The following is a 15,937-nucleotide window of genomic DNA, read 5'->3' as shown; positions in this document are numbered from 1 at the left end:
AGATGTTCTGAGGCTGCTTTGCTGCTTCAGCATGACTTGCTGTGACTGATGGAACCATGAATTCAGCTCTTTACCAGAAAATCCTGAAAGAGGATGTCCAACCATCAAGAGCACTTGGGTTACATAGCGGGACAATGGTCTGAAACACACCAGAAAGTCCACCTATGATGGCTCAAAAAAAGGCTTTGGTGTGGCCTAGTCAAAGTCTGGACTTAAATCAGATTGAGATGCTTTGGCATGACCTTAAACAGGCCATTCATGCCATTCAACCCTCGAGAAAACAATTCAGTAAAAAAGAGTGGGCCAAAATTCCTCCACAGAGATGTGAAAGACTCATTGCCAGTTGATTGCAGTTCTTGCTGTCATTTAAAAATTGTTTTTTGTATTTACTCGGGTTATTTTTGTGTAGCATTAACATTTTTTGATGATCTGAAACATGAAAAATGTGCAAAAAAAGAAGAAGAAAAGAAACCAGGAAGGGGACAAAGACTGTCACAGAGCTTCATATTCACTGTTTTTTGATTTTTATGAGATGGATTCAAAGTTGTTTTCAGGTAAAAACATCACAGCTAGATTTGATTTTAAATCGCCCTTCTCCAGCAAATGTCTGAACCCCTCCAATCAGGCAGATTTACAGTACTTGAACTGATACTCCATCTGGATCGCCTCCACTAAGCAGGTTGGCATCATTTGAATCAGGGGAGCTGCTACTCTCTGCCAGTCTTCATACAGAAGAGGAATTTGTTATTCAGATTTATTTTATCAGCTAAAAATACATGTCGGAAGTAAAGCTCGTTGTTCAGTAAAGAGTTGAAGAATGTCGGGGAACCTTTTGAAGTACATTTTAGGTCTGTCAGTCTGTCCTGAAGAGATATTATTGGCACTGTCTGGTACAATATCTGTGAGCTAGATGTGAAAGATCAGAGCGATATCTAGCCTTGCGGGATTTTCCAACCCTGCTGGGACTTAAAATCGAGGTTAACCTCTAAAGCTGTCACCTTCATCTGTCCCCCCTCCCCGCCACCTCCTCCTCCTCCCCCCAGTGCTCTGAACTCTTCCTGCCGGAGAGTTTCTGCTTTAACTGCACACTGCCACCCAAGTTGGCCAAAGTGCACTCGCAGTCGTATCAAAGTCGTTTATTCTTTTGCTCGGCAGCGTGGTAAAGGTGATAACATTGCTTTGTGAGTCCTCGGGCACTTTGCTCTGCGGTCTGGGCATCTCCGTTTGCCTCGCACCAGCCTCCCTGTCTAGAGGAGCCATCCTAAGCCTGAGCACTACATTTCTTTTCTCCAAATTGTAATTAAAAGGGAATAATTATTTCTCAGCGGTCGCAGTCCAAACAAACAGACTGACAGCTCTCTTCTTTTTTTTTTTCCACTCAGCGAAGGCCCACGGTTGATATCTCCCTGGTGTCCTTTTTTTTCAGCGGCTTTCTGAAGCTGCCACTTCTTGGTTTTATTATCTTTGTCTCCAGCCCTGGCCCTTCGTCCCTGTGCTGGCGCTGTTGGCACTGGCCTTGCCCCTGCCATCCCTCTGTTCCACGCTCAACTTTTTACTCGCCACATGAAAGTGGCTGCCCGCTGAGAGACCCGACCACGTGGCCTGGACCGTACCTTTCACTCCCAAACTTTCCTGACCTAATTAGTGCCGAATTAAATCGGACAGGATGCATTCATTATTAATTTCCCGTACTGGGGGTTGGGGGTCTTGAAATAGACATTGGACAGAGAGAGCGAGAGAATCACAAGCTCTCTGGCGTCAACCCTCACTCCCTGTCTTGGACTTCATTTAAATGCCGTATGCAGTGTTAGCAAAGCAACACTGAAAGACAATGCAAGTTAATCAAAGCACTTTGCATGCATCTGTGTTCCTCTTCTCTGTCTCTCTCTGCAGCTTTGGATGTACGGCGTGCCAAAAACTCCTCTCATCTCTACGTGAAACTGCATGTTCTGTTTCATGTCTGTCTCATCCTGTTGTTAAAAGTAAAACCTTCCTCTCCTGATGCCATCTTTCAGTAGCAAGGCCGTGTATTCCTTATATTCCCTGTATGATACTTATACCACATCCTTAATCATACTGGAGTTTGAAAAATGGAAACTTGAGATATATGAGAACATCAAATACATTTTATTTTTGTAGATATCAAGTAATGTATTTACAGCTTCTGTCTTCAGTATTTTTATACTATATTGACAAAAGTATTGGGCCTTACATCTTAGTCTGTTAAATACTGCGTTTTAACAGGAAGAGATCACCAGCCATCTTCCGTGGCAGGCTGGAATGAGACAATCGAAAAAGTAAGAGCACATTTTGATAACTTAAAATCTGAGTTTTTTAAATCCTGTCTAGATCAGCATTTCCCATTTTGTGTATAAATACAGCTAACAAAAATGCTAAATATTTGGTAGCTAATAGCTGACAAATAGCTAGCTAATAGCTGAGTTAGCGCATTCAAATATGATTGGTCAAAAACTGTAAGTGGTTTTATTGCAAAATGGAAGCATTCAGGAACCACGGCATCTAAGCCGTGAAGTTACAGAGCAAAGTCACTAAATGCTAAAGTTGCCAGCGCTCTGCGGATTGAATGACTGCAGAGCTTCAAATCTCATCTAGCATTAAAATCAGCACAAAAAACTGTGAACCAGGAGCTTCATGGCATAGATTTCTACAGATTAGACATTTCACCTACCTACAGAAGCCCAGCAGCTTCTGTAGGTAGGTGAAATGTGTAGGATGCCCACCACACATGTCCATATTTTATATATTCTCAGTGGATCACTGAAGGGGTAAAGCACGAAGACTACAGGTGGGCAGTTAGTCTTCATAAGGGGAAATGAGAAACTGGGACTGTTGAGAAGGGCTGCACTAATAAAGCAGGGTTGAGTTTAGATTACTGGTGAGACCCACCACAACGGTCCCAGTTTCTGAGTTAAAGTTATTTGCCCACCCTTGACACAGAGAATATAAAAGATGAACATATCAACTGTGACATCACCCAGAGGTGGTTCTGACTGTGAATCTGGACACTGATTGGCTAACTTGTGATTGTTAGCCAGTGAGTGTGCAGTTTCATACCACAGATAATCCTCTATTTTAAAACATTAATTTTTCATTCAACATGTGAGACTAGAAATCTGTTTTTGCAACAACAGCTGTTGCTATCCGGTGGCATTCCGATAAAATTCAAGTATCACAGAGAGAGTTACTGGATTCCTCCAGGTGCCCAGACTCTCTACGTGGACTATAATAAAATTCTTGAAAATTTTGCATAATTTTGAAACAGCTGTTGAAATGGGTCCCACAACATCCTTAGTCTGGGATGATGAAATTATACTGCTGTTTATTTAGACTTTGTCAATAAAAAGCATATACCGGTAATAAATTTTAAAAGTGCAATTATTTGGTATGGTACATACAGTGGTATCTTGGATGGTACAATAAAAAAATAGTAAATATTTAAACAGAATACCTACACAGCCAACGAATAATCAGTTAGAAGAACAATATAAAGAGAATACCTAAAGATTAGGAAGCCCAGCTGTACAATAGTCTCTAAACATATTTTAACGGGTGTTGTTTCAGAAGGACTTCTGCACCTTTGGCAGACTTCACCCATTCCATCTCCAGCAGGTAATATCTACAAAGGTCTAGGTTTGCAGTGCGTGTTCAAGAATGGGTCAGTCAGGATGATTAGCTTGAGCTTGAAGCCTGGTGCTAGTTTGAATAATGCCTGTCAGAGTAGGTGTGCAGAGCTGAGCTCAGACCGAAATTTTCAGCAATCATTTTTATGTGAAATTGTCGATCGGTTACACTCCCCTTCACATCCCTCCTCCCCTCGCATGGAGAACAGAGCAGCGTTTAGGTCTTTGAGCACTGCCAGCTGCAGGTCATTCGTCTGAAGACCACTGGTGGGCTTGTGAAACGCAGTGAGCTGCTACCTCCTGTGGTTGATGAGAAAGGGAGCCGTTGACTTCCCATGACATGGTTTTGTGTGATACTTGGGGTGGGTGATTGTAGGAGGTGAGGGGTTATCTTTTGGTGCAAAACACAGAAACAGCGACGGCTTCAAAACAGAGTATTTATGGAAAAACAAAGTTTAAAAAGTGCTTCATGCATTACAAAATACTTCCAGATAGCTGACAGAAGAATTAACTATTTGAAAATGTATGGTTAGACTGCGTGTGTACGTGTATTAGTTGGTGTGTTTTGAGGAATTTTGAGGAACAAAAATACAGTCCAGACGTCAAGCAGAGGAGGAGAGTGAAGGTCACACGAGCTTTGGCAGACTATAAGCGCTAAACTAATTAAAAGCTCTAGAGTTTGGGCTGAAATACAAAATGTAAATGACTGCACGCTGGGGTAGATTTAGACTTTGGAGATGTGTATAATTGATTGGACTTGGATTTCGAGTACTCGGTGCATCCAGTGACTTCCATAATAGAAAAAAAACAGCTCTCTATATAGCTTTAACCAGTTTTTTATCTGCTCTTTTCCTTTAGTGTCTGTTAATTACCTAAACACAAGATTCAAAAAGTTTAAAGCTGTAATTTGGTTGACTGGATCATTCTTATTTTGAAATATGCCACATTACTGTGGTACTGTCTCTCCACAAGTCTTCTTTCCACGCCATGTATGTTTCAAAATTTCTAAGCATTACAGTGAAATCAAAGATTAAAAAGATGCCTATTCGAGGTAGACATGCCCCAAAACTGCAGGTCTTCTAGTGACCACTTGGTGCTCAGTCCAAAGACTTCCATGTTAAGACTTTGTAGCAGGAATAAACATGTTTACAGGCTTTTTTTTGGTGACCTTTTGCCAGTAGTTATGGTGACCCTTTTCAATTGCAAGACCTGGTGGGAGCTGAACAATGCAAATGGACTGAATGTAAACATTCACAGTCAGATCGTGAAAGGCTGGCAAATAATCAGTCTGTAATTATAAATGCTGACAGACTGTCAACACTCTGTAATCAATCAGAGTTAGTCTGCACGCATGTCTTTACAATAGGGAACTCCACTCGAGTGGTTGCCAACTGGTTGTATTGTTGTACTGGTTATATTGCTACATTAGGCAAGGTTTCTGAATGCTTGTATAACTTTGAAAATAAATTGCCATTTTGCAGCAATTATGTAACTATTTATCAAGGAATTTCTATATCAAATGTATGAGATTCTGAACTGTGAACCCAAGTAGTTTATATGAATTCATGTATATGGTGCAAATTTGCAATTTATCACCATTACTCGTCTTATTATCACAGACAGATTGCAGGTAATTGCCACCTTGACTTCATCCAATAACAACTGATAGTGGACTGACTTGATCTTAATACTTTTTTATCACCATCTATCTTCATTTGTGATTTTGGTGCGTAAAGATGGCGCACAAAGACATTCAGTCTGCCATCAGTTGAAAGAGGTCAGTTTGGCAATTATATGCAATCTGTTTGTGACAATACATCAATTAACTTTGATAAACTAGCAGAAATAATAAATCTGCTGCAGGCAACAGGCTGAGTGGTTGCAGACCTGGTCCCCATCTTTGAAGCAACTATTTCAAAGGCAACAAGATTGCAAGTTCTTTGCACATGATCGCAATCATTTGGTTTGTGCTATAGTCTCCAAATTCCTCTAGCGTGACTGAGGCATTAGGCTTCACCTTGGCTAATAAGAGTCAATGTTCTGCAGTTATCTGACTGTCGTATTGCTTTCCTGCTAGTCCAAGAAGTTGAGGGTTAATTTTTGATGAGTGAAATCATAGTAGCACTAATTAGCAGAAATAAATAATACAATTTATGAATACACCTTGTTAGCCAAGCTTTCTACTAGGTAACAACTGATTCCACCTGGTCATCCAAATGTGGTCACTTCTGACTGTAACAGCTATAATGCTTCCTTTACGGCTTCAGAATGGGACTTGAGAAACCAGTGGGTGACAGTCATGTCTGCATCGAAGATAGAATCTAATACAACAAAGAGGGTGTACAAAAGCTTGTGATACAGCAGGCTTCCAGATGGTTTCATCTGCAAATGATGTTCTAAATTCATGTAATCCATTTAGCTAATGTTGTTTTGAGGATATACTCGTCTGTTGTTGGTTTTTTTAGCGTGTCTTCAACCTGGACGTGTTGTCTTCAGTTGTTAAAATGCTTCTGCTGCCTAAAAGTTTTTGTTTAGCTTATGAAACTACCAGATAACATGCATAACACACATCTGTGTGTATCTCTGAAGAAATTCACCATCTCCGGTTTCCTCTGTGCTTGTGAGTCAGATTATCCTGAGAAGGCGTGATCAAAGACAAAAATTGGCCGGTCCACAGTTTACAAATGCTGTCCAGTTATTGTTATGCGCAGATTCTGTTCCGTATTTATTATTAGAAAGTTTGTGGCTTTTTCAAAGATTGCTTTTAACACCGAATTCCTCATATGCTCAGTTCTCGGTTGATTTGATGTTACGGATAATATACCTTTCTTTTTACTTTTATCTTTTCTACTTTTATGCCCTTTTCAGTCAGGGTTGTTATTGTCTGAAATGCCTTTAGAGATGGTGTGAAAAACACTAGCACATAAAGCAAACCTGCGAGCTAACGTTTGCCGAACATCAATAGACATTTTTGCCCGACTGTAGTGCGAGTTATCTGGAAAACTGCCGAACAGATCAAAGCAGCAGAGGTGTCACACAGGCTGAGAGGTAAAAGATTTTACAAGTCGTCAAATCAGAGTTGGATTCAGCCGTGGTACACAGTCTGAGTAGAGAAAAACAGAGAAAGAGAGACACAGGGAGCAATATGTAAAAGAGAAGAGATCAACCGTACAGTCATGTCATAGCCCAAGGCAAAGAGCTACAGATGTAACAAAGACAGGGCCTGCGATTGTCAAGAGGCATGGATAATGATAGCTTTGCATGTGGGGTACAAGGCAAACATCAAGGCCATGCACATCGCAGTGCAGGACTTTAAAGGCTGTGGCGAGAAAGGGGGCCATGGGAGCAAAGATGGCCCCAATATGGCCCCCAGTGGCTCCCCTTCTGATGGCAGGGGCAGGTAACTGGGAACAAAGCAAATTGGATGGGTACAGTGCAGAGCCAGCGTCAGGGCTCGTCTCTTTCTGTTTCTTTTTTTGTATGTGTTGAAAACTTTTCTTCTCTTTTTGCTCTTTTGTTTGTTTGATCCTCCCTGTACACTGGCACACATCCTGCCAACTCCTTCTGAGTGGACCGAGAGCTGCTCTGCTATATGCAACTCTGCAAATGAGCACACAAAAGTAACAGAACACAGAACTGAGCTTTGGTCGTAATTTGAAGAGCATTTATTGTTATGGAAATACCAGTGAGGCAAGGTTCACAGTGCAACACGAATAGGCTTTTTAGGAGATGCAGATAAATAGCAGAGGTGGCAAAAGTACAGGCATTGTTCACTTAGTACTTCAACTTTTACTAGAGTATTTCTTAACCCAGGTATCTGCACTTCTGACCCTTTATTGAAGTAAAAGTGATATGTAAGCGAAATGTTAATTCAACATAGCAAAACTAAAGCAGCTAAAAGATCAGTGGAGTCAGTTGCGTGTTCAGTGTCCGGATGTGAGATGCTAACCAAACTCCAACAAACCCAAACACCAAGAAACACCAGGCTGTATATCCGAGAACGATAACGACCTCTCTCAAGCCTTCCCTAACGAGGAAGCAGCACAGAAACCTCACAAGGTGTGAGTGAATCATCAGGTAAATTCAAACTGATGTGTTACCCAGACCACAAAAGCTATTGTTACTCTGCTCCAGGCCAGCACGCCAGTTCACCACAGTACTTTTAAATAACACAGTGTTAGTTTGTTTCACAAACATTTTACAATATAAAGACATTAGCTTCAGCAGCACGTCAGGCGTATGTGATTACAAGTCCTGAAATGAATGAGGACTTTACATGTAAGCTTTAAATTTCCAGCTTATCGAAACACCACTGAGCTGTCCTTACCTTTAAATATACCCTCTCTTCTTCATCCACTCTCCCGTCTTCCTCAAATCTTTCTACAGCAGCTGTACATTCAGATAGCACACACATTACACAGAAACAGTATATGTGTTTGCTGATATTTGTTGAGCCCACTTTAATGCAAACGGGAATTTAGTGCTATATTTGCACCTATATTCCCGTTTGCATTATTGTACAATTTTTTTTATGTAAAAAAGTTTTAGATATTTGTGTTAAAATGTAGAGAGTAAAAATATAAAGTTGCCAGAAAACAATTACTTAATTAAACTCCCTGAAATATTTACAGTAAAATTACAAGTAAAAGTTTGTTCTGCAATACTTACCCACCTGTGATAAATAGTGATAAATATTGATATAAGGGAGGATGAGCATTTCAGGCATTGGAAATTATTCAGCTGTTCCTCCACCCATCCAAACTGCTCGCAAAATAGTTGCGTCAGAAATGTGACACGTTAGTTTTAGCTCACTGTGCTAAAAATCTAAATGTGAGCTACAATGGACTTCTGCAGTTATCTTTGGTTGCACGTTTCTTTTGCTTGTACAGTAGCATCTACTCTCCCAGCATAATGTTGAATCACACACTAATCCAAATAAATCCGAAGATTATGACATAATCAAAAAAATAGTGTATCCACTCTTTGAGAGGAAATAAAAGCAGAAATGCTGAGCTAGCTGGCAAGTTGGCATCTTTGAAGGCAGCAGAAATGGGACATATACTTAAATGAGCAAAACGATGGACAGAGTAATGGCCAGAGATGAAGCAAATATAATGGAGTTCAAAAATCTGCTCGACAAATGCTTGGAAGCAGGGGGTCAAACCTCATGACAGCATCAAATGTCTTGGCTGTGGTGCTGGGTACGTCCCACTTTGACTCTCACACAGAGCAGGCAGCAGAAGGCTAGTTAGTACATAAAACAAAAACATCAAGTGGGCCTAGAGAGGCGATGTCCTAGCGACCTCCAGTTGTTAGGGAAAAATGTGAATTCCTCAATTAGAAGTTGCTGGCTGTTGCTAGGTGAACTCAATCACAAAGAGGTTGCAGCACCAAAAATCTCCTTTTGGTGGTTTGCAAGTGTTTGCAGACAAGTCAGCATCTTCCATGCAAACTACGGCAATCTGTGGGAAAACAGAGTTAAAGTAAACTTTATTGTCATATCAGCCTTACAGAAGTTTACAAAGTGATTAAAGTGTGAAGCTTAGGGTCCAGATTAATACAGTATCAATAAACAGCAAGGCGAGCAAGGTTCAATGATATGGTTAATCTGTACAGTACTCTTCTTCCAGATACAGAAGATAGAATTGCTTAATCTAAGCAGGGTCTGTAGACGTACTTTTCTGTTGTAACTTCTTTCCTAAAAATGTAGATGAAAACTGACATGAATGTTAAACGGTCTTGAGAGCTTTGTAAGTTGATAGCAACTCCCTGCAACCTCTAGCAACCACTCACCAACCGGTTGTGTAATTCACACCTTTCCTTAGTGACACTTGTTTACTAGAGGTTCACTGACCGGACTCTAGTGGTTGCCTGAATGGGGCTTTAGCCCTTGTGGACCATTTAGGAGTACCTTGCAAGGGGTTGCTGAGGGCTGCTGTGAAACTGACAGCTAAAATACTGAGAACCAAACAGACAGATTTAAATGTGCAATAAATGAAAGTATGTAGTTTTCCCTTTCTGATGAAAAATAGCATCCCTGAATATATTCATCTTCATCAAGTCACATTGTTTGATGACCTAACCACCCGGCCAGCCCTCTTCCTTGGGAGATCACTAATAACAATATGATTTTCTATCTTTATTTCAGGTAAATCTGAAGATAAATTAGTACTTTAATAAACAACAAATCCTGACATTTTTCACTCTTTAATGGATCAGGGTACAAAAACTTGATGAACTGCAGTCAAAAATGATTAAATCAGGAATTTAAAATGAGATGATGACAGGATGTGTCTCTTGATAAATTTCAGCAGTCAGTGCTATGAACGTGTTTTGGACAGTTTTCATAAAAATAATGAGTTGCAATATCCAACTCCATGAGACTTAAATTGTATCGCTTTTCTTAGAAATTAATGTGATGATTTTTAGCGTTGCGCTGCTTTTATAATAACCGGGACTTGCTAAGTGAATAAACTGAAAAATATATTTTTCTGGTGTCTTCCTGCTGCACGCATTAACTCAACAAATGACACAGGATACAATATGACTGGATATGTTCAAAATAAAACTGTTTTTTCCTGTGCACATTTGGCCCAGGAAATATGTTTGCTCTCTTCACAGTTGGTGCATTGCTCGCTATATCATAGACTTCAGGAGCAATTAATGAAATTATGATAGAGAGCTGGAGTTAGTTCAGGCAAGCGTGCAGCATTTCCCCTCTGAGTATTTATGTCTTGATTTCGTGTGTATTTTGGTAAAGAGTGCAACTTTTCACTTGGCGGGACTCCTCTTAATGACCGTTGGCTGCCAAATGTTTCTTCAGAAGCCATAAACATCATTTTTCCACAGCCTGTTCCTTGAATATGCACAACAAAAATAACCATCTTAACTTTATACTGCGCCCAATCCAATTATGAATACTTTGAAAAGTTCATCAGTAATTGCCAGACAGTGCACTCTTCACTCAGGGCCGCTGAAGGGCGAACAACAACAGGTTTTTAACTGAACAAAATACGATTAGTGTGGGGGGCCTGCGGGATGATACAGCGCAGTATATGACCCCTGAAACAAAACACTGCAATTACCGAGGGTTTTTTTTCCCATGCAGAGCTCCACAGATCTGGTCACTGGCCTCCAGCAGTTTATTTGCATTATGTTTTAGAGAACACTGAGGTATTCTGATGAAAGTGATCCTGTATCAGAGGTGCTTCAGTGCCGTTTTCTGCTTGCTTTAATGTGCAGAGGAATTCTTCTAGAAATACACCGATGTCATCGACCGTCTTCTCACAAAGGGTGCATTTTCAGATGTGCAAACAGGAACACAAGTATTTGATGAACTGCAATGAGACTGCATTGGCAAAGTTCTTACTCAAATCGGGGTCACTGGGGAGCTGGAGCCTGTCCCAGGTATCGTAGGGGGAGACAGAGGACAGGATGGCAGTCTGTCACAGGACTGTATCAAGGCAGTATTTGACACCCTTGGATCAAATCACATTACAGTCTGATCCAAGCCTCTGATGACCTTTGTACTTTTGTCTTTTTGCATCACCTTGATTACTGCTTCATCGGCTGTGCAAACCCACAATTCAGTCCACCAAATACATGCTTTTTCTGTCCATAGCCTTAAAGGACTGCATTCTCCTTTGTGCTGCCATTATAGGAAGGAAAATCCCAACACTGCTGCTGTCAGACATACAGATTACAGGTGTGTAACTTACAAATGGGATTTTTGAAATCCACTTAAGCAGTGTTATATATGCTCAGCATATTTTACTATTCAAGCCTAAGAGCACCATCGGGAATCTTAAGACTAAATTCTAGTATAAATTTATTAATACTTTTATAAATGAGCTCCCACATGAGCCCAGCTATGCTTTCTACTAGCACTTCTTTCTTTGGTTAGAGAAAAGGTCCATAACGGTAGGAGAAGCATGATCCTATTCAGTATATTCTTATTGCAGGACCAGTAGCTTCACCATCTTTTTATAATAGATGTAGGTACAAGTGGTTTTGCCTCGAAGGGGTGGTGTGAAATTCCCCAGGAGACCACAACGGTTCTGACAAAGACAGACACCCTACCATGATGCTACTACCACCCACTGCTCTTTTCCTCCCTCATCTGAGGATCTGAGGGGGATGAAGGCTCCATCTAGCAGGAGTGTGTCCAGTGTGACGCCCAGTAAGGGTGCCTGTACACCCGCAGGCCTGTGGTTGATCTGGCTACTGATGGTTAAAGCTCATTCAATGACTGAGGCCTTGTTGGCTAGATGGGACCCTGACAGGATTTGGCCTCACACGTCTCGTTCAAAGGTTAAGCACACTATTAAGGGTGTCTCACTGAATTCAGTGGCTGCAAGCCGGGCCGATGGCCTGTGGTGTTTTTTCCATGATTAGACCGGCCCGTCTCACTGGCCCTCTCATGAATCTTTCAGAGCTGAATGCCAACGAGGTTGTTAGTGGGGGCCTACTCTGCAGAGAACAAAATCCTGTGGTCGCGGTGTAGGTAGCACAGGTCCAAAAAATGAGCCAAATCTGCCCCAGATTTCTGTTGATTGGTGTCATTGATAGGTAATCACACGCCAAAAGTTACTGACTTTAATGAGTCCAGGAGCAGGATGGGAGTTACTTTACCCTTTAGGAAAAGTTTTGAAATAATTCGTTGACCAAAAGGCCAATCAAATACCTCGAATGCTCGGGTAATTTTCTCATACCATTATGGAACCTTTACATGAAATATTAATGAAACCAGCAGGCTTCATATATGACTTTAAAAAAGAGAGAGGGCAAATACCTGGAAAATATGAACAAATCATCACCCCTCTCACGGCTGAGATAAGGTTGCACAGAAGGATTTCATTTGAGCTGTTCATAAGGTACACTTTGTGTCTAGTTGCACGCATTTCTCACAAACTCTGCCTCTCTGCTAAAAACAACTTAATATCAGTTAAAACATGTATATATACCTATTTGCGGTGTTGTTAGGGAGTTATGCGATGCATAAACTGTCAGCCGAATAAAACTGGATGTCACGAAATGCCATTATCATCATCGTCTGTGCCGCTTCAAACTGTGATGTTGACTCATCCTGAGTTTTGGTGTCAGTGTCCAGATTGGGAGCAGACGGCCTCACTCTTCTCAGTCCAGGGCCAAATTAAAATCCCAACCCTTAATTACTCAGAGCATTCGCTTCAGGCTGTCTGGGTACCCAAATGGTTTGCATCTCTGACGCACTACTGCTCAAGTCAGGCATTTCTTAAGAAATGTACTTGGAGGGTTTTCAGATGGTGTTTGCAGCCAGGACTGGCATATAACTTGTGCTCAGCAGTTAAAACTGGCATTGTTTGTCTGTATTCTTATTAGTTACATTTTGAGGGTGACAGAAATGACAGATGAACTTCCTCTGATTTGCATATGCCATAACCTTATTATTATTTGAGTTGTTTGTTGTAATTCAGCTTGGTGTTGGGGCACTATGCAGGGCTGCATGATAAACAGGGCAAAAACAAATCTTTGTCTTTTTTTTATGAATTCTTTAAATTACTAGTGATAAATCCGTCATTTAAACAGGTCGCCTCACTGATATGAGGATAACAAACAAATATAAGAATTTATGCAGATAAATTATATATGTTCAGAGAGATATGAAGCTCCTATCTACCCATTAATTTTGTTCTTATCAAAGCAAATTCAAAATAAGCTGTAACTTCACGGACAAAAAGACTGTCAACGTCAAAGTGACAAAACTGCTGTTCCTTTGATGGCCACTAGAGCATGACTCCAAAAGTAAAGCGTGAATTAGACTTCTGCCGGAAATCTACGATGTAACTTATGATGTAACTCGAAACCCATTTTAAGCCCGAGCCGTCATTCAGGCATTGCGGGCTCTGTCGACCCGACTTGCAGTTACATTTCTCGGGAGATTCACGGCAGGTTACGGCGCAGGGTTAAAGGTGGTTTCCAGTTACGCCAATAGGTACGACGCAGATTTCCCACAGAAATCTAAAATAGGTTTACGTTGACCCCCACAGACTCCTGTGTGAAAATGGCCTAGTTTATAGCAGAAATAAACCTGTTTATAGTCTGCTACAATTGCATATTTGGTCTCTAGTGCTGATTTCCCTGCTCATATCAACTGCACTGAATTCTATTAAAGAACTCACCCGTTTATATTTCATTAGCTCTGGCTACTTTGACTGACAGATTGATGCTAAAATAGGCAGCTGTAGCTGCTAGTTGTTTGCTCAGCTAAAAAGTGTTGTTGTAAAGTCTCTGTGTTGGCTGTTTACCTGTTTTATCCTCTGTATGTTGCTCCAGGTTTTACTTTCCTTGTCTTCTTATCTTTGATTAGTTTTATTGTATTTCATCGTATTCTACACAAAATAATTACAGCACTGGCGTTTCTTATCCAAACAGGGGGATAGTTTGCTAAACTTTGGCGCACGTGCTCATAGCGTATCGCTTAGTCTGCTTACTCAACCAGCGCAACCATACCAAATCAGTCTACGTTGCCATGGCAACAGAGGCTGACCAGTACGCTCAAACATATTCAACCTTAAATTTGATCTGCCTGATTATTTCTTCTGTATTTGTTGTTATTGTCCACTTAGCTCTGTGTCCTTGGCTGTAGATTCCCATCTTTCCCAAACTTGTTTTCGTAAATGTCCTCGATATTTGGATTCCCTGCTGTTCCACTTAATAATTAATAGAATTTGAGTGGAATCTGATATTTTTCACATTGAAGGTTTGGTTTGTGTTTAACTACCATCTCTGGTGTCCAGCTTTTGGGTCTACAAAGTCATCATGAATATGGCGCCAACGTTACGATGTCTGTCCATCTTTATTGCAATGTATTCTTTAAGGTCAAAAGGTCACCCGCATATTCATTTGTATTATTAAATTCAGAATTTAGTCTAATATTTTCCTAAAGTGACCATTTTAATGCATTTAAGTACAGTGTAGGTTAGGTATTCACAGGTTCTTTTACTTTTCTTTTACATTTTCATTTTGTTTTCTTTTCTTATGTCTCACTCAGCTATTCAGGCATCCATCATGTGACTAAATAAGTTGCAGTGTGGAAATAATCCATGTACAGTGTGGGCGTCTGTGTTTGCTACTTTTTCCCTGTGTAATACTGATTGATTTTAACCTTGCAGCAGTGGATAATCTTCCATTAGGGGAGTTAAGGCTCTTACAATGACAAGAGTGCATCAGCCCGAGGGCGGCTGGGGGAAGGCGGTGTGTGGGGCTGTGTGTAGGCTGATGATCAGAAATGATTGCACACCCACCTAAGCCTTTGTAAGGTACATTTAGATTATACTGGACATGAAAGCTACACATTAGAGATCATTAATACAGATTTTGTATTTATCCTGAATAGATTATTTTATGTAATTGTGACTTTCAATACGCCCAGCTAACATTTTCAAAATTGACCATAAACCTTTAGAAAATAACACAGCTAATATTACTCTAACACTATGATTTGTGGTGAAAATTATGAATTAAAGTAATAAGGATTTATTCATCGTATTGCCCAGAATAGAAGAAGATGATAACCCTCTGCAAAACTAATTTTTGTGTTTGGATAAACTGTAGGAATAACACAATTTATACACCAAATTAAACCAAATTATCTCACGTTTTATCATCTCTTGCCTGTGTGCTCCACCAGCCTCAGGTCCCTGCACTGTGAGTGTCTCAAAAAACACACATCATCACCGCCACCACCAACACCACCACGCTCGTATAAGCCTCTCAGTGTTCATTTCTTCCTGAAGGGGCACAGAGACTCATTTTCTACAAGAGCCTCAATTTCTTGCTTTTTCAAACCGGCGCAAATATTTGGAAAGGTGATTGGTTATGGCTATGAAGTGCCCGCCTGGAGCCAGCGAGACCTTTTTGATTTGAGACAAAATGGTATATAATAATGAGCGGCATCAGAACAAGGAAAGTTGCACGGCGGCTAAGCCAGAGTTTACTCATGTGGGGACTCTTCAGCTGATGAAAGTGAGAAGCCTCTGCACCCTGAATTCGTGACAGGACCCCTTGAAAGCGAGAGCCCTTGTTTATCAATTTGCTTTTAACATCACAAAGATGAGACGACATGCGTTGCAGAGGAGCGGCGTGTTTTATCTCGCTTCAAAGCTCCCTCCATCACAACCCACCACACTTTTTTTTCCCCCTTCAAGCCCCCCCCCCCCCCCCACCATCTCGCTTTCATTTCAAGTGTGAAGTAAAGGTTTACGTAAACATATGCAGAGCATCGCCCCCTTGAAGAGGGAACAAGTCATTGGATT

This window comes from Simochromis diagramma, unplaced genomic scaffold (assembly GCF_900408965.1).
Source record: "Simochromis diagramma unplaced genomic scaffold, fSimDia1.1 OVJJ01000107.1, whole genome shotgun sequence".
Lineage (NCBI taxonomy): Eukaryota > Metazoa > Chordata > Actinopteri > Cichliformes > Cichlidae > Simochromis > Simochromis diagramma.
Note: the sequence above shows the minus strand (reverse complement) of the source record.